The sequence below is a fragment of the Patiria miniata genome, unplaced genomic scaffold (genome assembly GCF_015706575.1).
Source record: "Patiria miniata isolate m_02_andy unplaced genomic scaffold, ASM1570657v1 HiC_scaffold_18, whole genome shotgun sequence".
NCBI lineage: Eukaryota > Metazoa > Echinodermata > Asteroidea > Valvatida > Asterinidae > Patiria > Patiria miniata.
The window spans coordinates 53,886-75,549 of record NW_024037056.1 but is presented as its reverse complement, the minus strand read 5'-3'; positions in this window follow the sequence as shown (position 1 = coordinate 75,549).

Genomic DNA, 21,664 nt, shown 5'->3' with positions numbered 1-21,664 from the left:
GGTCTACGGACTTCAAACTTGTTGGACGTTGTAGCCTGACTAACTAGCTCTCCATACATGTCAAAAAAATCAGGAATTTTTCATAACAAGATACCGTCAAGACGAGATATAGCATGTAAACAAACCACGGAGTGAAGCCCGCTGACAGCCTACTCTATGGCAATTTACACACAGAAACAAACTCGGGCAAAATATTCTTGCTTATGTCCCATTTTCTCCACGAGTATTGGGTCTACGGACTTCAAACTTGTTGGACGTTGTAGCCTGACTAACTAGCTCTCCATACATGTCAAAAAAATCAGGAATTTTTCATAACAAGATACTGTCAAGACGAGATATAGCATAAAAACAAACCACGGAGTGAAGCCCGCTGACAGCCTACTCTATGGCAATTTACACACAGAAACAAACTCGGGCAAAATATTCTTGCTTATGTCCCATTTTCTCCACGAGTATTGGGTCTACGGACTTCAAACTTGTTGGACGTTGTAGCCTGACTAACTAGCTCTCCATACATGTCAAAAAAATAGGAATTTTTCATAACAAGATACTGTCAAGACGAGATATAGCATGTAAACAAACCACGGAGTGAAGCCCGCTGACAGCCTACTCTATGGCAATTTACACACAGAAACAAACTCGGGCAAAATATTCTTGCTTATGTCCCATTTTCTCCACGAGTATTGGGTCTACGGACTTCAAACTTGTTGGACGTTGTAGCCTGACTAACTAGCTCTCCATACATGTCAAAAAAATCAGGAATTTTTCATAACAAGATACTGTCAAGACGAGATATAGCATAAAACAAACCACGGAGTGAAGCCCGCTGACAGCCTACTCTATGGCAATTTACACACAGAAACAAACTCGGGCAAAATATTCTTGCTTATGTCCCATTTTCTCCACGAGTATTGGGTCTACGGACTTCAAACTTGTTGGACGTTGTAGCCTGACTAACTAGCTCTCCATACATGTCAAAAAAATTAGGAATTTTTCATAACAAGATACCGTCAAGACGAGATATAGCATGTAAACAAACCACGGAGTGAAGCCCGCTGACAGCCTACTCTATGGCAATTTACACACAGAAACAAACTCGGGCAAAATATTCTTGCTTATGTCCCATTTTCTCCACGAGTATTGGGTCTACGGACTTCAAACTTGTTGGACGTTGTAGCCTGACTAACTAGCTCTCCATACATGTCAAAAAAATCAGGAATTTTTCATAACAAGATACTGTCAAGACGAGATATAGCATAAAACAAACCACGGAGTGAAGCCCGCTGACAGCCTACTCTATGGCAATTTACACACAGAAACAAACTGGGCAAAATATTCTTGCTTATGTCCCATTTTCTCCACGAGTATTGGGTCTACGGACTTCAAACTTGTTGGACGTTGTAGCCTGACTAACTAGCTCTCCATACATGTCAAAAAAATCAGGAATTTTTCATAACAAGATACCGTCAAGACGAGATATAGCATGTAACAAACCACGGAGTGAAGCCCGCTGACAGCCTACTCTATGGCAATTTACACACAGAAACAAACTCGGGCAAAATATTCTTGCTTATGTCCCATTTTCTCCACGAGTATTGGGTCTACGGACTTCAAACTTGTTGGACGTTGTAGCCTGACTAACTAGCTCTCCATACATGTCAAAAAATCAGGAATTTTTCATAACAAGATACTGTCAAGACGAGATATAGCATAAACAAACCACGGAGTGAAGCCCGCTGACAGCCTACTCTATGGCAATTTACACACAGAAACAAACTCGGGCAAAATATTCTTGCTTATGTCCCATTTTCTCCACGAGTATTGGGTCTACGGACTTCAAACTTGTTGGACGTTGTAGCCTGACTAACTAGCTCTCCATACATGTCAAAAAAATCAGGAATTTTTCATAACAAGATACTGTCAAGACGAGATATAGCATGTAAACAAACCACGGAGTGAAGCCCGCTGACAGCCTACTCTATGGCAATTTACACACAGAAACAAACTCGGGCAAAATATTCTTGCTTATGTCCCATTTTCTCCACGAGTATTGGGTCTACGGACTTCAAACTTGTTGGACGTTGTAGCCTGACTAACTAGCTCTCCATACATGTCAAAAAAATCAGGAATTTTTCATAACAAGATACTGTCAAGACGAGATATAGCATAAAACAAACCACGGAGTGAAGCCCGCTGACAGCCTACTCTATGGCAATTTACACACAGAAACAAACTCGGGCAAAATATTCTTGCTTATGTCCCATTTTCTCCACGAGTATTGGGTCTACGGACTTCAAACTTGTTGGACGTTGTAGCCTGACTAACTAGCTCTCCATACATGTCAAAAAAATCAGGAATTTTTCATAACAAGATACCGTCAAGACGAGATATAGCATGTAAACAAACCACGGAGTGAAGCCCGCTGACAGCCTACTCTATGGCAATTTACACACAGAAACAAACTCGGGCAAAATATTCTTGCTTATGTCCCATTTTCTCCACGAGTATTGGGTCTACGGACTTCAAACTTGTTGGACGTTGTAGCCTGACTAACTAGCTCTCCATACATGTCAAAAAAATAGGAATTTTTCATAACAAGATACTGTCAAGACGAGATATAGCATAAAACAAACCACGGAGTGAAGCCCGCTGACAGCCTACTCTATGGCAATTTACACACAGAAACAAACTCGGGCAAAATATTCTTGCTTATGTCCCATTTTCTCCACGAGTATTGGGTCTACGGACTTCAAACTTGTTGGACGTTGTAGCCTGACTAACTAGCTCTCCATACATGTCAAAAAAATCAGGAATTTTTCATAACAAGATACTGTCAAGACGAGATATAGCATAAAACAAACCACGGAGTGAAGCCCGCTGACAGCCTACTCTATGGCAATTTACACACAGAAACAAACTCGGGCAAAATATTCTTGCTTATGTCCCATTTTCTCCACGAGTATTGGGTCTACGGACTTCAAACTTGTTGGACGTTGTAGCCTGACTAACTAGCTCTCCATACATGTCAAAAAAATCAGGAATTTTTCATAACAAGATACCGTCAAGACGAGATATAGCATGTAAACAAACCACGGAGTGAAGCCCGCTGACAGCCTACTCTATGGCAATTTACACACAGAAACAAACTCGGGCAAAATATTCTTGCTTATGTCCCATTTTCTCCACGAGTATTGGGTCTACGGACTTCAAACTTGTTGGACGTTGTAGCCTGACTAACTAGCTCTCCATACATGTCAAAAAAATCAGGAATTTTTCATAACAAGATACCGTCAAGACGAGATATAGCATGTAAACAAACCACGGAGTGAAGCCCGCTGACAGCCTACTCTATGGCAATTTACACACAGAAACAAACTCGGGCAAAATATTCTTGCTTATGTCCCATTTTCTCCACGAGTATTGGGTCTACGGACTTCAAACTTGTTGGACGTTGTAGCCTGACTAACTAGCTCTCCATACATGTCAAAAAAATCAGGAATTTTTCATAACAAGATACTGTCAAGACGAGATATAGCATGTAAACAAACCACGGAGTGAAGCCCGCTGACAGCCTACTCTATGGCAATTTACACACAGAAACAAACTCGGGCAAAATATTCTTGCTTATGTCCCATTTTCTCCACGAGTATTGGGTCTACGGACTTCAAACTTGTTGGACGTTGTAGCCTGACTAACTAGCTCTCCATACATGTCAAAAAAATCAGGAATTTTTCATAACAAGATACTGTCAAGACGAGATATAGCATAAAACAAACCACGGAGTGAAGCCCGCTGACAGCCTACTCTATGGCAATTTACACACAGAAACAAACTCGGGCAAAATATTCTTGCTTATGTCCCATTTTCTCCACGAGTATTGGGTCTACGGACTTCAAACTTGTTGGACGTTGTAGCCTGACTAACTAGCTCTCCATACATGTCAAAAAAATCAGGAATTTTTCATAACAATACCGTCAAGACGAGATATAGCATAAACAAACCACGGAGTGAAGCCCGCTGACAGCCTACTCTATGGCAATTTACACACAGAAACAAACTCGGGCAAAATATTCTTGCTTATGTCCCATTTTCTCCACGAGTATTGGGTCTACGGACTTCAAACTTGTTGGACGTTGTAGCCTGACTAACTAGCTCTCCATACATGTCAAAAAAATTAGGAATTTTTCATAACAAGATACTGTCAAGACGAGATATAGCATGTAAACAAACCACGGAGTGAAGCCCGCTGACAGCCTACTCTATGGCAATTTACACACAGAAACAAACTCGGGCAAAATATTCTTGCTTATGTCCCATTTTCTCCACGAGTATTGGGTCTACGGACTTCAAACTTGTTGGACGTTGTAGCCTGACTAACTAGCTCTCCATACATGTCAAAAAAATCAGGAATTTTTCATAACAAGATACTGTCAAGACGAGATATAGCATGAAACAAACCACGGAGTGAAGCCCGCTGACAGCCTACTCTATGGCAATTTACACACAGAAACAAACTCGGGCAAAATATTCTTGCTTATGTCCCATTTTCTCCACGAGTATTGGGTCTACGGACTTCAAACTTGTTGGACGTTGTAGCCTGACTAACTAGCTCTCCATACATGTCAAAAAAATCAGGAATTTTTCATAACAAGATACCGTCAAGACGAGATATAGCATGTAAACAAACCACGGAGTGAAGCCCGCTGACAGCCTACTCTATGGCAATTTACACACAGAAACAAACTCGGGCAAAATATTCTTGCTTATGTCCCATTTTCTCCACGAGTATTGGGTCTACGGACTTCAAACTTGTTGGACGTTGTAGCCTGACTAACTAGCTCTCCATACATGTCAAAAAAATCAGGAATTTTTCATAACAAGATACTGTCAAGACGAGATATAGCATGTAAACAAACCACGGAGTGAAGCCCGCTGACAGCCTACTCTATGGCAATTTACACACAGAAACAAACTCGGGCAAAATATTCTTGCTTATGTCCCATTTTCTCCACGAGTATTGGGTCTACGGACTTCAAACTTGTTGGACGTTGTAGCCTGACTAACTAGCTCTCCATACATGTCAAAAAAATCAGGAATTTTCATAACAAGATACTGTCAAGACGAGATATAGCATAAAACAAAAACCAAAGTGAAGCCCGCTGACAGCCTACTCTATGGCAATTTACACACAGAAACAAACTGGGCAAAATATTCTTGCTTATGTCCCATTTTCTCCACGAGTATTGGGTCTACGGACTTCAAACTTGTTGGACGTTGTAGCCTGACTAACTAGCTCTCCATACATGTCAAAAAATCAGGAATTTTTCATAACAAGATACCGTCAAGACGAGATATAGCATGTAAACAAACCACGGAGTGAAGCCCGCTGACAGCCTACTCTATGGCAATTTACACACAGAAACAAACTCGGGCAAAATATTCTTGCTTATGTCCATTTTCTCCACGAGTATTGGGTCTACGGACTTCAAACTTGTTGGACGTTGTAGCCTGACTAACTAGCTCTCCATACATGTCAAAAAAATTAGGAATTTTTCATAACAAGATACTGTCAAGACGAGATATAGCATAAAACAAACCACGGAGTGAAGCCCGCTGACAGCCTACTCTATGGCAATTTACACACAGAAACAAACTCGGGCAAAATATTCTTGCTTATGTCCCATTTTCTCCACGAGTATTGGGTCTACGGACTTCAAACTTGTTGGACGTTGTAGCCTGACTAACTAGCTCTCCATACATGTCAAAAAAATCAGGAATTTTTCATAACAAGATACCGTCAAGACGAGATATAGCATGTAAACAAACCACGGAGTGAAGCCCGCTGACAGCCTACTCTATGGCAATTTACACACAGAAACAAACTCGGGCAAAATATTCTTGCTTATGTCCCATTTTCTCCACGAGTATTGGGTCTACGGACTTCAAACTTGTTGGACGTTGTAGCCTGACTAACTAGCTCTCCATACATGTCAAAAAAATCAGGAATTTTCATAACAAGATACTGTCAAGACGAGATATAGCATAAACAAACCACGGAGTGAAGCCCGCTGACAGCCTACTCTATGGCAATTTACACACAGAAACAAACTCGGGCAAAATATTCTTGCTTATGTCCCATTTTCTCCACGAGTATTGGGTCTACGGACTTCAAACTTGTTGGACGTTGTAGCCTGACTAACTAGCTCTCCATACATGTCAAAAAAATCAGGAATTTTTCATAACAAGATACTGTCAAGACGAGATATAGCATAAACAAACCACGGAGTGAAGCCCGCTGACAGCCTACTCTATGGCAATTTACACACAGAAACAAACTCGGGCAAAATATTCTTGCTTATGTCCCATTTTCTCCACGAGTATTGGGTCTACGGACTTCAAACTTGTTGGACGTTGTAGCCTGACTAACTAGCTCTCCATACATGTCAAAAAAAAGGAATTTTTATAACAAGATACCGTCAAGACGAGATATAGCATGTAAACAAACCACGGAGTGAAGCCCGCTGACAGCCTACTCTATGGCAATTTACACACAGAAACAAACTCGGGCAAAATATTCTTGCTTATGTCCCATTTTCTCCACGAGTATTGGGTCTACGGACTTCAAACTTGTTGGACGTTGTAGCCTGACTAACTAGCTCTCCATACATGTCAAAAAAATCAGGAATTTTTCATAACAAGATACTGTCAAGACGAGATATAGCATGTAAACAAACCACGGAGTGAAGCCCGCTGACAGCCTACTCTATGGCAATTTACACACAGAAACAAACTCGGGCAAAATATTCTTGCTTATGTCCCATTTTCTCCACGAGTATTGGGTCTACGGACTTCAAACTTGTTGGACGTTGTAGCCTGACTAACTAGCTCTCCATACATGTCAAAAAAATCAGGAATTTTCATAACAAGATACTGTCAAGACGAGATATAGCATAAAACAAACCACGGAGTGAAGCCGCTGACAGCCTACTCTATGGCAATTTACACACAGAAACAAACTCGGGCAAAATATTCTTGCTTATGTCCCATTTTCTCCACGAGTATTGGGTCTACGGACTTCAAACTTGTTGGACGTTGTAGCCTGACTAACTAGCTCTCCATACATGTCAAAAAATCAGGAATTTTTATAACAAGATACCGTCAAGACGAGATATAGCATGTAAACAAACCACGGAGTGAAGCCCGCTGACAGCCTACTCTATGGCAATTTACACACAGAAACAAACTCGGGCAAAATATTCTTGCTTATGTCCCATTTTCTCCACGAGTATTGGGTCTACGGACTTCAAACTTGTTGGACGTTGTAGCCTGACTAACTAGCTCTCCATACATGTCAAAAAAATCAGGAATTTTTCATAACAAGATACTGTCAAGACGAGATATAGCATAAAACACCACGGAGTGAAGCCCGCTGACAGCCTACTCTATGGCAATTTACACACAGAAACAAACTCGGGCAAAATATTCTTGCTTATGTCCCATTTTCTCCACGAGTATTGGGTCTACGGACTTCAAACTTGTTGGACGTTGTAGCCTGACTAACTAGCTCTCCATACATGTCAAAAAATCAGGAATTTTTCATAACAAGATACCGTCAAGACGAGATATAGCATGTAAACAAACCACGGAGTGAAGCCCGCTGACAGCCTACTCTATGGCAATTTACACACAGAAACAAACTCGGGCAAAATATTCTTGCTTATGTCCCATTTTCTCCACGAGTATTGGGTCTACGGACTTCAAACTTGTTGGACGTTGTAGCCTGACTAACTAGCTCTCCATACATGTCAAAAAAATAGGAATTTTTCATAACAAGATACCGTCAAGCGAGATATAGCATGTAAACAAACCACGGAGTGAAGCCCGCTGACAGCCTACTCTATGGCAATTTACACACAGAAACAAACTCGGGCAAAATATTCTTGCTTATGTCCATTTTCTCCACGAGTATTGGGTCTACGGACTTCAAACTTGTTGGACGTTGTAGCCTGACTAACTAGCTCTCCATACATGTCAAAAAAATCAGGAATTTTTCATAACAAGATACTGTCAAGACGAGATATAGCATAAAACAAACCACGGAGTGAAGCCCGCTGACAGCCTACTCTATGGCAATTTACACACAGAAACAAACTCGGGCAAAATATTCTTGCTTATGTCCCATTTTCTCCACGAGTATTGGGTCTACGGACTTCAAACTTGTTGGACGTTGTAGCCTGACTAACTAGCTCTCCATACATGTCAAAAAAATCAGGAATTTTTCATAACAAGATACCGTCAAGACGAGATATAGCATGTAAACAAACCACGGAGTGAAGCCCGCTGACAGCCTACTCTATGGCAATTTACACACAGAAACAAACTCGGGCAAAATATTCTTGCTTATGTCCCATTTTCTCCACGAGTATTGGGTCTACGGACTTCAAACTTGTTGGACGTTGTAGCCTGACTAACTAGCTCTCCATACATGTCAAAAAAATCAGGAATTTTTCATAACAAGATACTGTCAAGACGAGATATAGCATAAACAAACCACGGAGTGAAGCCCGCTGACAGCCTACTCTATGGCAATTTACACACAGAAACAAACTCGGGCAAAATATTCTTGCTTATGTCCCATTTTCTCCACGAGTATTGGGTCTACGGACTTCAAACTTGTTGGACGTTGTAGCCTGACTAACTAGCTCTCCATACATGTCAAAAAATTAGGAATTTTTCATAACAAGATACCGTCAAGCGAGATATAGCATGTAAACAACCACGGAGTGAAGCCCGCTGACAGCCTACTCTATGGCAATTTACACACAGAAACAAACTCGGGCAAAATATTCTTGCTTATGTCCCATTTTCTCCACGAGTATTGGGTCTACGGACTTCAAACTTGTTGGACGTTGTAGCCTGACTAACTAGCTCTCCATACATGTCAAAAAAATAGGAATTTTTCATAACAAGATACTGTCAAGACGAGATATAGCATGTAAACAAACCACGGAGTGAAGCCCGCTGACAGCCTACTCTATGGCAATTTACACACAGAAACAAACTCGGGCAAAATATTCTTGCTTATGTCCCATTTTCTCCACGAGTATTGGGTCTACGGACTTCAAACTTGTTGGACGTTGTAGCCTGACTAACTAGCTCTCCATACATGTCAAAAAAATCAGGAATTTTTCATAACAAGATACCGTCAAGACGAGATATAGCATGTAAACAAACCACGGAGTGAAGCCCGCTGACAGCCTACTCTATGGCAATTTACACACAGAAACAAACTCGGGCAAAATATTCTTGCTTATGTCCCATTTTCTCCACGAGTATTGGGTCTACGGACTTCAAACTTGTTGGACGTTGTAGCCTGACTAACTAGCTCTCCATACATGTCAAAAAAATCAGGAATTTTTCATAACAAGATACCTCAAGACGAGATATAGCATGTAAACAAACCACGGAGTGAAGCCCGCTGACAGCCTACTCTATGGCAATTTACACACAGAAACAAACTCGGGCAAAATATTCTTGCTTATGTCCCATTTTCTCCACGAGTATTGGGTCTACGGACTTCAAACTTGTTGGACGTTGTAGCCTGACTAACTAGCTCTCCATACATGTCAAAAAATTAGGAATTTTTCATAACAAGATACTGTCAAGACGAGATATAGCATAAAACAAACCACGGAGTGAAGCCCGCTGACAGCCTACTCTATGGCAATTTACACACAGAAACAAACTCGGGCAAAATATTCTTGCTTATGTCCCATTTTCTCCACGAGTATTGGGTCTACGGACTTCAAACTTGTTGGACGTTGTAGCCTGACTAACTAGCTCTCCATACATGTCAAAAAAATCAGGAATTTTTCATAACAAGATACTGTCAAGACGAGATATAGCATAAACAAAACCACGGAGTGAAGCCCGCTGACAGCCTACTCTATGGCAATTTACACACAGAAACAAACTCGGGCAAAATATTCTTGCTTATGTCCCATTTTCTCCACGAGTATTGGGTCTACGGACTTCAAACTTGTTGGACGTTGTAGCCTGACTAACTAGCTCTCCATACATGTCAAAAAAATCAGGAATTTTCATAACAAGATACCGTCAAGACGAGATATAGCATGTAAACAAACCACGGAGTGAAGCCCGCTGACAGCCTACTCTATGGCAATTTACACACAGAAACAAACTCGGGCAAAATATTCTTGCTTATGTCCCATTTTCTCCACGAGTATTGGGTCTACGGACTTCAAACTTGTTGGACGTTGTAGCCTGACTAACTAGCTCTCCATACATGTCAAAAAAATCAGGAATTTTTCATAACAAGATACTGTCAAGACGAGATATAGCATAAAACAAACCACGGAGTGAAGCCCGCTGACAGCCTACTCTATGGCAATTTACACACAGAAACAAACTCGGGCAAAATATTCTTGCTTATGTCCCATTTTCTCCACGAGTATTGGGTCTACGGACTTCAAACTTGTTGGACGTTGTAGCCTGACTAACTAGCTCTCCATACATGTCAAAAAAATCAGGAATTTTTCATAACAAGATACTGTCAAGACGAGATATAGCATAAAACAAACCACGGAGTGAAGCCCGCTGACAGCCTACTCTATGGCAATTTACACACAGAAACAAACTCGGGCAAAATATTCTTGCTTATGTCCCATTTTCTCCACGAGTATTGGGTCTACGGACTTCAAACTTGTTGGACGTTGTAGCCTGACTAACTAGCTCTCCATACATGTCAAAAAAATTAGGAATTTTTATAACAAGATACCGTCAAGACGAGATATAGCATGTAAACAAACCACGGAGTGAAGCCCGCTGACAGCCTACTCTATGGCAATTTACACACAGAAACAAACTCGGGCAAAATATTCTTGCTTATGTCCCATTTTCTCCACGAGTATTGGGTCTACGGACTTCAAACTTGTTGGACGTTGTAGCCTGACTAACTAGCTCTCCATACATGTCAAAAAAATCAGGAATTTTTCATAACAAGATACCGTCAAGACGAGATATAGCATGTAAACAAACCACGGAGTGAAGCCCGCTGACAGCCTACTCTATGGCAATTTACACACAGAAACAAACTCGGGCAAAATATTCTTGCTTATGTCCCATTTTCTCCACGAGTATTGGGTCTACGGACTTCAAACTTGTTGGACGTTGTAGCCTGACTAACTAGCTCTCCATACATGTCAAAAAAATCAGGAATTTTTCATAACAAGATACTGTCAAGACGAGATATAGCATAAAACAAACCACGGAGTGAAGCCCGCTGACAGCCTACTCTATGGCAATTTACACACAGAAACAAACTCGGGCAAAATATTCTTGCTTATGTCCCATTTTCTCCACGAGTATTGGGTCTACGGACTTCAAACTTGTTGGACGTTGTAGCCTGACTAACTAGCTCTCCATACATGTCAAAAAAATTAGGAATTTTTCATAACAAGATACTGTCAAGACGAGATATAGCATAAACAAACCACGGAGTGAAGCCCGCTGACAGCCTACTCTATGGCAATTTACACACAGAAACAAACTCGGGCAAAATATTCTTGCTTATGTCCCATTTTCTCCACGAGTATTGGGTCTACGGACTTCAAACTTGTTGGACGTTGTAGCCTGACTAACTAGCTCTCCTACATGTCAAAAAAATAGGAATTTTCATAACAAGATACCGTCAAGACGAGATATAGCATGTAAACAAACCACGGAGTGAAGCCCGCTGACAGCCTACTCTATGGCAATTTACACACAGAAACAAACTCGGGCAAAATATTCTTGCTTATGTCCCATTTTCTCCACGAGTATTGGGTCTACGGACTTCAAACTTGTTGGACGTTGTAGCCTGACTAACTAGCTCTCCATACATGTCAAAAAAATTAGGAATTTTTCATAACAAGATACTGTCAAGACGAGATATAGCATAAAACAAACCACGGAGTGAAGCCCGCTGACAGCCTACTCTATGGCAATTTACACACAGAAACAAACTCGGGCAAAATATTCTTGCTTATGTCCCATTTTCTCCACGAGTATTGGGTCTACGGACTTCAAACTTGTTGGACGTTGTAGCCTGACTAACTAGCTCTCCATACATGTCAAAAAAATCAGGATTTTTCATAACAAGATACTGTCAAGACGAGATATAGCATGAAACAAACCACGGAGTGAAGCCCGCTGACAGCCTACTCTATGGCAATTTACACACAGAAACAAACTCGGGCAAAATATTCTTGCTTATGTCCCATTTTCTCCACGAGTATTGGGTCTACGGACTTCAAACTTGTTGGACGTTGTAGCCTGACTAACTAGCTCTCCATACATGTCAAAAAAATCAGGAATTTTTCATAACAAGATACCGTCAAGACGAGATATAGCATGTAAACAACCACGGAGTGAAGCCCGCTGACAGCCTACTCTATGGCAATTTACACACAGAAACAAACTCGGGCAAAATATTCTTGCTTATGTCCCATTTTCTCCACGAGTATTGGGTCTACGGACTTCAAACTTGTTGGACGTTGTAGCCTGACTAACTAGCTCTCCATACATGTCAAAAAAATCAGGAATTTTTCATAACAAGATACTGTCAAGACGAGATATAGCAGTAACAAACCACGGAGTGAAGCCCGCTGACAGCCTACTCTATGGCAATTTACACACAGAAACAAACTCGGGCAAAATATTCTTGCTTATGTCCCATTTTCTCCACGAGTATTGGGTCTACGGACTTCAAACTTGTTGGACGTTGTAGCCTGACTAACTAGCTCTCCATACATGTCAAAAAAATCAGGAATTTTTCATAACAAGATACTGTCAAGACGAGATATAGCATAAAACAAACCACGGAGTGAAGCCCGCTGACAGCCTACTCTATGGCAATTTACACACAGAAACAAACTCGGGCAAAATATTCTTGCTTATGTCCCATTTTCTCCACGAGTATTGGGTCTACGGACTTCAAACTTGTTGGACGTTGTAGCCTGACTAACTAGCTCTCCATAATGTCAAAAAAATCAGGAATTTTTCATAACAAGATACCGTCAAGACGAGATATAGCATAAAACAAACCACGGAGTGAAGCCCGCTGACAGCCTACTCTATGGCAATTTACACACAGAACAAACTCGGGCAAAATATTCTTGCTTATGTCCCATTTTCTCCACGAGTATTGGGTCTACGGACTTCAAACTTGTTGGACGTTGTAGCCTGACTAACTAGCTCTCCCACATGTCAAAAAAATCAGGAATTTTTCATAACAAGATACTGTCAAGACGAGATATAGCATAAAACAAACCACGGAGTGAAGCCCGCTGACAGCCTACTCTATGGCAATTTACACACAGAAACAAACTGGGCAAAATATTCTTGCTTATGTCCCATTTTCTCCACGAGTATTGGGTCTACGGACTTCAAACTTGTTGGACGTTGTAGCCTGACTAACTAGCTCTCCATACATGTCAAAAAAATCAGGAATTTTTCATAACAAGATACGTCAAGACGAGATATAGCATGTAAACAAACCACGGAGTGAAGCCCGCTGACAGCCTACTCTATGGCAATTTACACACAGAAACAAACTCGGGCAAAATATTCTTGCTTATGTCCCTTTCTCCACGAGTATTGGGTCTACGGACTTCAAACTTGTTGGACGTTGTAGCCTGACTAACTAGCTCTCCATACATGTCAAAAAAATCAGGAATTTTTCATAACAAGATACCGTCAAGACGAGATATAGCATGTAAAACAAACCACGGAGTGAAGCCCGCTGACAGCCTACTCTATGGCAATTTACACACAGAAACAAACTCGGCAAAATATTCTTGCTTATGTCCCATTTTCTCCACGAGTATTGGGTCTACGGACTTCAAACTTGTTGGACGTTGTAGCCTGACTAACTAGCTCTCCATACATGTCAAAAAAATCAGGAATTTTTCATAACAAGATACTGTCAAGACGAGATATAGCATGTAAACAAACCACGGAGTGAAGCCCGCTGACAGCCTACTCTATGGCAATTTACACACAGAAACAAACTCGGGCAAAAATATTCTTGCTTATGTCCCATTTTCTCCACGAGTATTGGGTCTACGGACTTCAAACTTGTTGGACGTTGTAGCCTGACTAACTAGCTCTCCATACATGTCAAAAAATCAGGAATTTTTCATAACAAGATACTGTCAAGACGAGATATAGCATAAAACAAACCACGGAGTGAAGCCCGCTGACAGCCTACTCTATGGCAATTTACACACAGAAACAAACTCGGGCAAAATATTCTTGCTTATGTCCCATTTTCTCCACGAGTATTGGGTCTACGGACTTCAAACTTGTTGGACGTTGTAGCCTGACTAACTAGCTCTCCATACATGTCAAAAAAATCAGGAATTTTTCATAACAAGATACTGTCAAGACGAGATATAGCATAAAAAAACCACGGAGTGAAGCCCGCTGACAGCCTACTCTATGGCAATTTACACACAGAAACAAACTCGGGCAAAATATTCTTGCTTATGTCCCATTTTCTCCACGAGTATTGGGTCTACGGACTTCAAACTTGTTGGACGTTGTAGCCTGACTAACTAGCTCTCCATATATGTCAAAAAAATCAGGAATTTTCATAACAAGATACCGTCAAGACGAGATATAGCATGTAAACAAACCACGGAGTGAAGCCCGCTGACAGCCTACTCTATGGCAATTTACACACAGAAACAAACTCGGGCAAAATATTCTTGCTTATGTCCCATTTTCTCCACGAGTATTGGGTCTACGGACTTCAAACTTGTTGGACGTTGTAGCCTGACTAACTAGCTCTCCATACATGTCAAAAAAATAGGAATTTTTCATAACAAGATACTGTCAAGACGAGATATAGCATAAAACAAACCACGGAGTGAAGCCCGCTGACAGCCTACTCTATGGCAATTTACACACAGAAACAAACTGGGCAAAATATTCTTGCTTATGTCCCATTTTCTCCACGAGTATTGGGTCTACGGACTTCAAACTTGTTGGACGTTGTAGCCTGACTAACTAGCTCTCCATACATGTCAAAAAATCAGGAATTTTTCATAACAAGATACTGTCAAGACGAGATATAGCATGTAAACAAACCACGGAGTGAAGCCCGCTGACAGCCTACTCTATGGCAATTTACACACAGAAACAAACTCGGGCAAAATATTCTTGCTTATGTCCCATTTTCTCCACGAGTATTGGGTCTACGGACTTCAAACTTGTTGGACGTTGTAGCCTGACTAACTAGCTCTCCATACATGTCAAAAAAATTAGGAATTTTTTATAACAAGATACCGTCAAGACGAGATATAGCATGTAAACAAACCACGGAGTGAAGCCCGCTGACAGCCTACTCTATGGCAATTTACACACAGAAACAAACTCGGGCAAAATATTCTTGCTTATGTCCATTTTCTCCACGAGTATTGGGTCTACGGACTTCAAACTTGTTGGACGTTGTAGCCTGACTAACTAGCTCTCACCATGTCAAAAAAATCAGGAATTTTTCATAACAAGATACTGTCAAGACGAGATATAGCATGTAAAACAAACCACGGAGTGAAGCCCGCTGACAGACACTACTCTATGGCAATTTACACACAGAAACAAACTCGGGCAAAATATTCTTGCTTATGTCCCATTTTCTCCACGAGTATTGGGTCTACGGACTTCAAACTTGTTGGACGTTGTAGCCTGACTAACTAGCTCTCCATACATGTCAAAAAAATCAGGAATTTTTCATAACAAGATACTGTCAAGACGAGATATAGCATAAAACAAACCACGGAGTGAAGCCCGCTGACAGCCTACTCTATGGCAATTTACACACAGAAACAAACTCGGGCAAAATATTCTTGCTTATGTCCCATTTTCTCCACGAGTATTGGGTCTACGGACTTCAAACTTGTTGGACGTTGTAGCCTGACTAACTAGCTCTCCATACATGTCAAAAAAATAGGAATTTCATAACAAGATACTGTCAAGACGAGATATAGCATGTAAACAAACCACGGAGTGAAGCCCGCTGACAGCCTACTCTATGGCAATTTACACACAGAAACAAACTCGGGCAAAATATTCTTGCTTATGTCCCATTTTCTCCACTAGTATTGGGTCTACGGACTTCAAACTTGTTGTGTTGTAGTTGTACTAACTAGCTCTCCATACATGTCAAAAAAAATAGGAATTTTCATAACAAGATACCGTCAAGACGAGATATAGCATGTAAAACAAACCACGGAGTGAAGCCCGCTGACAGCCTACTCTATGGCAATTTACACACAGAAACAAACTCGGGCAAAATATTCTTGCTTATGTCCATTTTCTCCACGAGTATGGGTCTACGGACTTCAAACTTGTTGGACGTTGTAGCCTGACTAACTAGCTCTCATACATGTCAAAAAAATCAGGAATTTTTCATAACAAGATACGTCAAGACGAGATATAGCATAAAACAAACCACGGAGTGAAGCCCGCTGACAGCCTACTCTATGGCAATTTACACACAGAAAAAAACTCGGGCAAAATATTCTTGCTTATGTCCATTTTCTCCACGAGTATTGGGTCTACGGACTTCAAACTTGTTGGACGTTGTAGCCTGACTAACTAGCTCTCCATACATGTCAAAAAAATCAGGAATTTTCATAACAAGATACTGTCAAGACGAGATATAGCATGAAACAAACCACGGAGTGAAGCCCGCTGACAGCCTACTCTATGGCAATTTACACACAGAAACAACTCGGGCAAAATATTCTTGCTTATGTCCCATTTTCTCCACGAGTATTGGGTCTACGGACTTCAAACTTGTTGGACGTTGTAGCCTGACTAACTAGCTCTCCATACATGTCAAAAAAATCAGGAATTTTTTTATAACAAGATACCGTCAAGGCGAGATATAGCATGAAACAAACCACGGAGTGAAGCCCGCTGACAGCCTACTCTATGGCAATTTACACACAGAAAAAAACTCGGGCAAAAATTCTTGCTTATGTCCCATTTTCTCCACGAGTATTGGGTCTACGGACTTCAAACTTGTTGGACGTTGTAGCCTGACTAACTAGCTCTCCATACATGTCAAAAAAAATTAGGAATTTTTCATAACAAGATACTGTCAAGACGAGATATAGCATGTAAACAAAACCACGGAGTGAAGCCCGCTGACCTACTACTCTATGGCAATTTACACACAGAAACAAACTCGGGCAAAATATTCTTGCTTATGTCCCATTTTCTCCACGAGTATTGGGTCTACGGACTTCAAACTTGTTGGACGTTGTAGCCTGACTAACTAGCTCTCCATACATGTCAAAAAAATAGGAATTTTCATAACAAGATACTGTCAAGACGAGATATAGCATAAAACAAACCACGGAGTGAAGCCCGCTGACAGCCTACTCTATGGCAATTTACACACAGAAACAAACTCGGGCAAAATATTCTTGCTTATGTCCCATTTTCTCCACGAGTATTGGGTCTACGGACTTCAAACTTGTTGGACGTTGTAGCCTGACTAACTAGCTCTCCATACATGTCAAAAAAATCAGGAATTTTCATAACAAGATACCGTCAAGACGAGATATAGCATAAACAAAACACGGAGTGAAGCCGCTGACAGCCCGCCTACTCTATGGCAATTTACACACAGAAACAAACTCGGGCAAAATATTCTTGCTTATGTCCCATTTTCTCCACTAGTATTGGGTCTACGGACTTCAAACTTGTTGGACGTTGTAGCCTGACTAACTAGCTCTCCATACATGTCAAAAAAATTAGAATTTTTCATAACAAGATACCGTCAAGCGAGATATAGCATGTAAACAAACCACGGAGTGAAGCCCGCTGACAGCCTACTCTATGGCAATTTACACACAGAAACAAACTCGGCAAAATATTCTTGCTTATGTCCCATTTTCTCCACGAGTATTGGGTCTACGGACTTCAAACTTGTTGGACGTTGTAGCCTGACTAACTAGCTCTCCATACATGTCAAAAAAATTAGGAATTTTTCATAACAAGATACTGTCAAGACGAGATATAGCATAAACAAACCACGGAGTGAAGCCCGCTGACAGCCTACTCTATGGCAATTTACACACAGAAACAAACTCGGGCAAAATATTCTTGCTTATGTCCCATTTTCTCCACGAGTATTGGGTCTACGGACTTCAAACTTGTTGGACGTTGTAGCCTGACTAACTAGCTCTCCATACATGTCAAAAAAATCAGGAATTTTTTCATAACAAGATACTGTCAAGACGAGATATAGCATAAAACAAACCACGGAGTGAAGCCCGCTGACAGCCTACTCTATGGCAATTTACACACAGAAACAAACTCGGGCAAAATATTCTTGCTTATGTCCCATTTTCTCCACGAGTATTGGTCTACGGACTTCAAACTTGTTGGACGTTGTAGCCTGACTAACTAGCTCTCCATACATGTCAAAAAAATCAGGAATTTTTCATAACAAATACCGTCAAGACGAGATATAGCATGTAAACAAACCACGGAGTGAAGCCCGCTGACAGCCTACTCTATGGCAATTTACACACAGAAACAAACTCGGGCAAAATATTCTTGCTTATGTCCCATTTTCTCCACGAGTATTGGGTCTACGGACTTCAAACTTGTTGGACGTTGTAGCCTGACTAACTAGCTCTCCATACATGTCAAAAAAATTAGGAATTTTTCATAACAAGATACTGTCAAGACGAGATATAGCATAAAACAAACCACGGAGTGAAGCCCGCTGACAGCCTACTCTATGGCAATTTACACACAGAAACAAACTCGGGCAAAATATTCTTGCTTATGTCCCATTTTCTCCACGAGTATTGGGTCTACGGACTTCAAACTTGTTGGACGTTGTAGCCTGACTAACTAGCTCTCCATACATGTCAAAAAAATTAGGAATTTCATAACAAGATACTGTCAAGACGAGATATAGCATAAAAAAACCACGGAGTGAAGCCTGCTGACAGCCTACTCTATGGCAATTACACACAGAAACAACTCGGGCAAAATATTCTTGCTTATGTCCCATTTTCTCCACGAGTATTGGGTCTACGGACTTCAAACTTGTTGGACGTTGTAGCCTGACTAACTAGCTCTCCATACATGTCAAAAAAATTAGGAATTTTTCATAACAAGATACCGTCAAGGACGAGATATAGCATGTAAACAAACCACGGAGTGAAGCCCGCTGACAGCCTACTCTATGGCAATTTACACACAGAAACAAACTCGGGCAAAATATTCTTGCTTATGTCCATTTTCTCCACGAGTATGGGTCTACGGACTTCAAACTTGTTGGACGTTGTAGCCTGACTAACTAGCTCTCCATACATGTCAAAAAAATTAGGAATTTTCATAACAAGATACTGTCAAGACGAGAGCATAGTAAACAAACCACGGAGTGAAGCCCGCTGACAGCCTACTCTATGGCAATTTACACACAGAAACAAACTCGGGCAAAATATTCTTGCTTATGTCCCATTTTCTCCACGAGTATTGGGTCTACGGACTTCAAACTTGTTGGACGTTGTAGCCTGACTAACTAGCTCTCCATACATGTCAAAAAAATCAGGAATTTTTATAACAAGATACTGTCAAGACGAGATATAGCAAAAAACAAACCACGGAGTGAAGCCCGCTGACAGCCTACTCTATGGCAATTTACACACAGAAACAAACTCGGGCAAAATATTCTTGCTTATGTCCCATTTTCTCCACGAGTATTGGGTCTACGGACTTCAAACTTGTTGGACGTTGTAGCCTGACTAACTAGCTCTCATACATGTCAAAAAAATCAGGAATTTTTCATAACAAGATACCGTCAAGACGAGATATAGCATGTAAACAAACCACGGAGTGAAGCCCGCTGACAGCCTACTCTATGGCAATTTACACACAGAAACAAACTCGGGCAAAATATTCTTGCTTATGTCCCATTTTCTCCACGAGTATTGGGTCTACGGACTTCAAACTTGTTGGACGTTGTAGCCTGACTAACTAGCTCTCCATACATGTCAAAAAAATCAGGAATTTTTCATAACAAGATACTGTCAAGACGAGATATAGCATAAACAAACCACGGAGTGAAGCCCGCTGACAGCCTACTCTATGGCAATTTACACACAGAAACAAACTCGGGCAAAATATTCTTGCTTATGTCCCATTTTCTCCACGAGTTTGGGTCTACGGACTTCAAACTTGTTGGACGTTGTAGCCTGACTAACTAGCTCTCCATACATGTCAAAAAAATCAGGAATTTTTTCATAACAAGATACTGTCAAGACGAGATATAGCATAAAACAAACCACGGAGTGAAGCCCGCTGACAGCCTACTCTATGGCAATTTACACACAGAAACAAACTCGGGCAAAATATTCTTGCTTATGTCCCATTTTCTCCACGAGTATTGGGTCTACGGACTTCAAACTTGTTGGACGTTGTAGCCTGACTAACTAGCTCTCCATACATGTCAAAAAAATTAGGAATTTTTCATAACAAGATACCGTCAAGACGAGATATAGCATTAAACAAACCACGGAGTGAAGCCCGCTGACAGCCTACTCTATGGCAATTTACACACAGAAACAAACTCGGGCAAAATATTCTTGCTTATGTCCATTTTCTCCACGAGTATTGGGTCTACGGACTTCAAACTTGTTGGACGTTGTAGCCTGACTAACTAGCTCTCCATACATGTCAAAAAATTAGGAATTTTCATAACAAGATACCGTCAAGACGAGATATAGCATGTAAACAAACCACGGAGTGAAGCCCGCTGACAGCCTACTCTATGGCAATTTACACACAGAAACAAACTCGGGCAAAATATTCTTGCTTATGTCTCATTTTCTCCACGAGTATTGGGTCTACGGACTTCAAACTTGTTGGACGTTGTAGCCTGACTAACTAGCTCTCCATACATGTCAAAAAAATCAGGAATTTTTCATAACAAGATACTGTCAAGACGAGATATAGCATAAAACAAACCACGGAGTGAAGCCCGCTGACAGCCTACTCTATGGCAATTTACACACAGAAACAAACTCGGGCAAAAATTCTTGCTTATGTCCCATTTTCTCCACTAGTATTGGGTCTACGGACTTCAAACTTGTTGGACGTTGTAGCCTGACTAACTAGCTCTCCATACATGTCAAAAAAATCAGGAATTTTCATAACAAGATACCGTCAAGACGAGATATAGCATGAAACAAACCACGGAGTGAAGCCCGGACAGCCTACTCTATGGCAATTTACACACAGAAACAAACTCGGGCAAAATATTCTTGCTTATGTCCCATTTTCTCCACTAGTATTGGGTCTACGGACTTCAAACTTGTTGGACGTTGTAGCCTGACTAACTAGCTCTCCATACATGTCAAAAAAAATAGGAATTTTTCATAACAAGATACTGTCAAGACGAGATATAGCATGTAAACAAACCACGGAGTGAAGCCCCGCTGACAGCCTACTCTATGGCAATTTACACACAGAAACAAACTCGGGCAAAATATTCTTGCTTATGTCCCATTTTCTCCACGAGTATTGGGTCTACGGACTTCAAATTGTTGGACGTTGTAGCCTGACTAACTAGCTC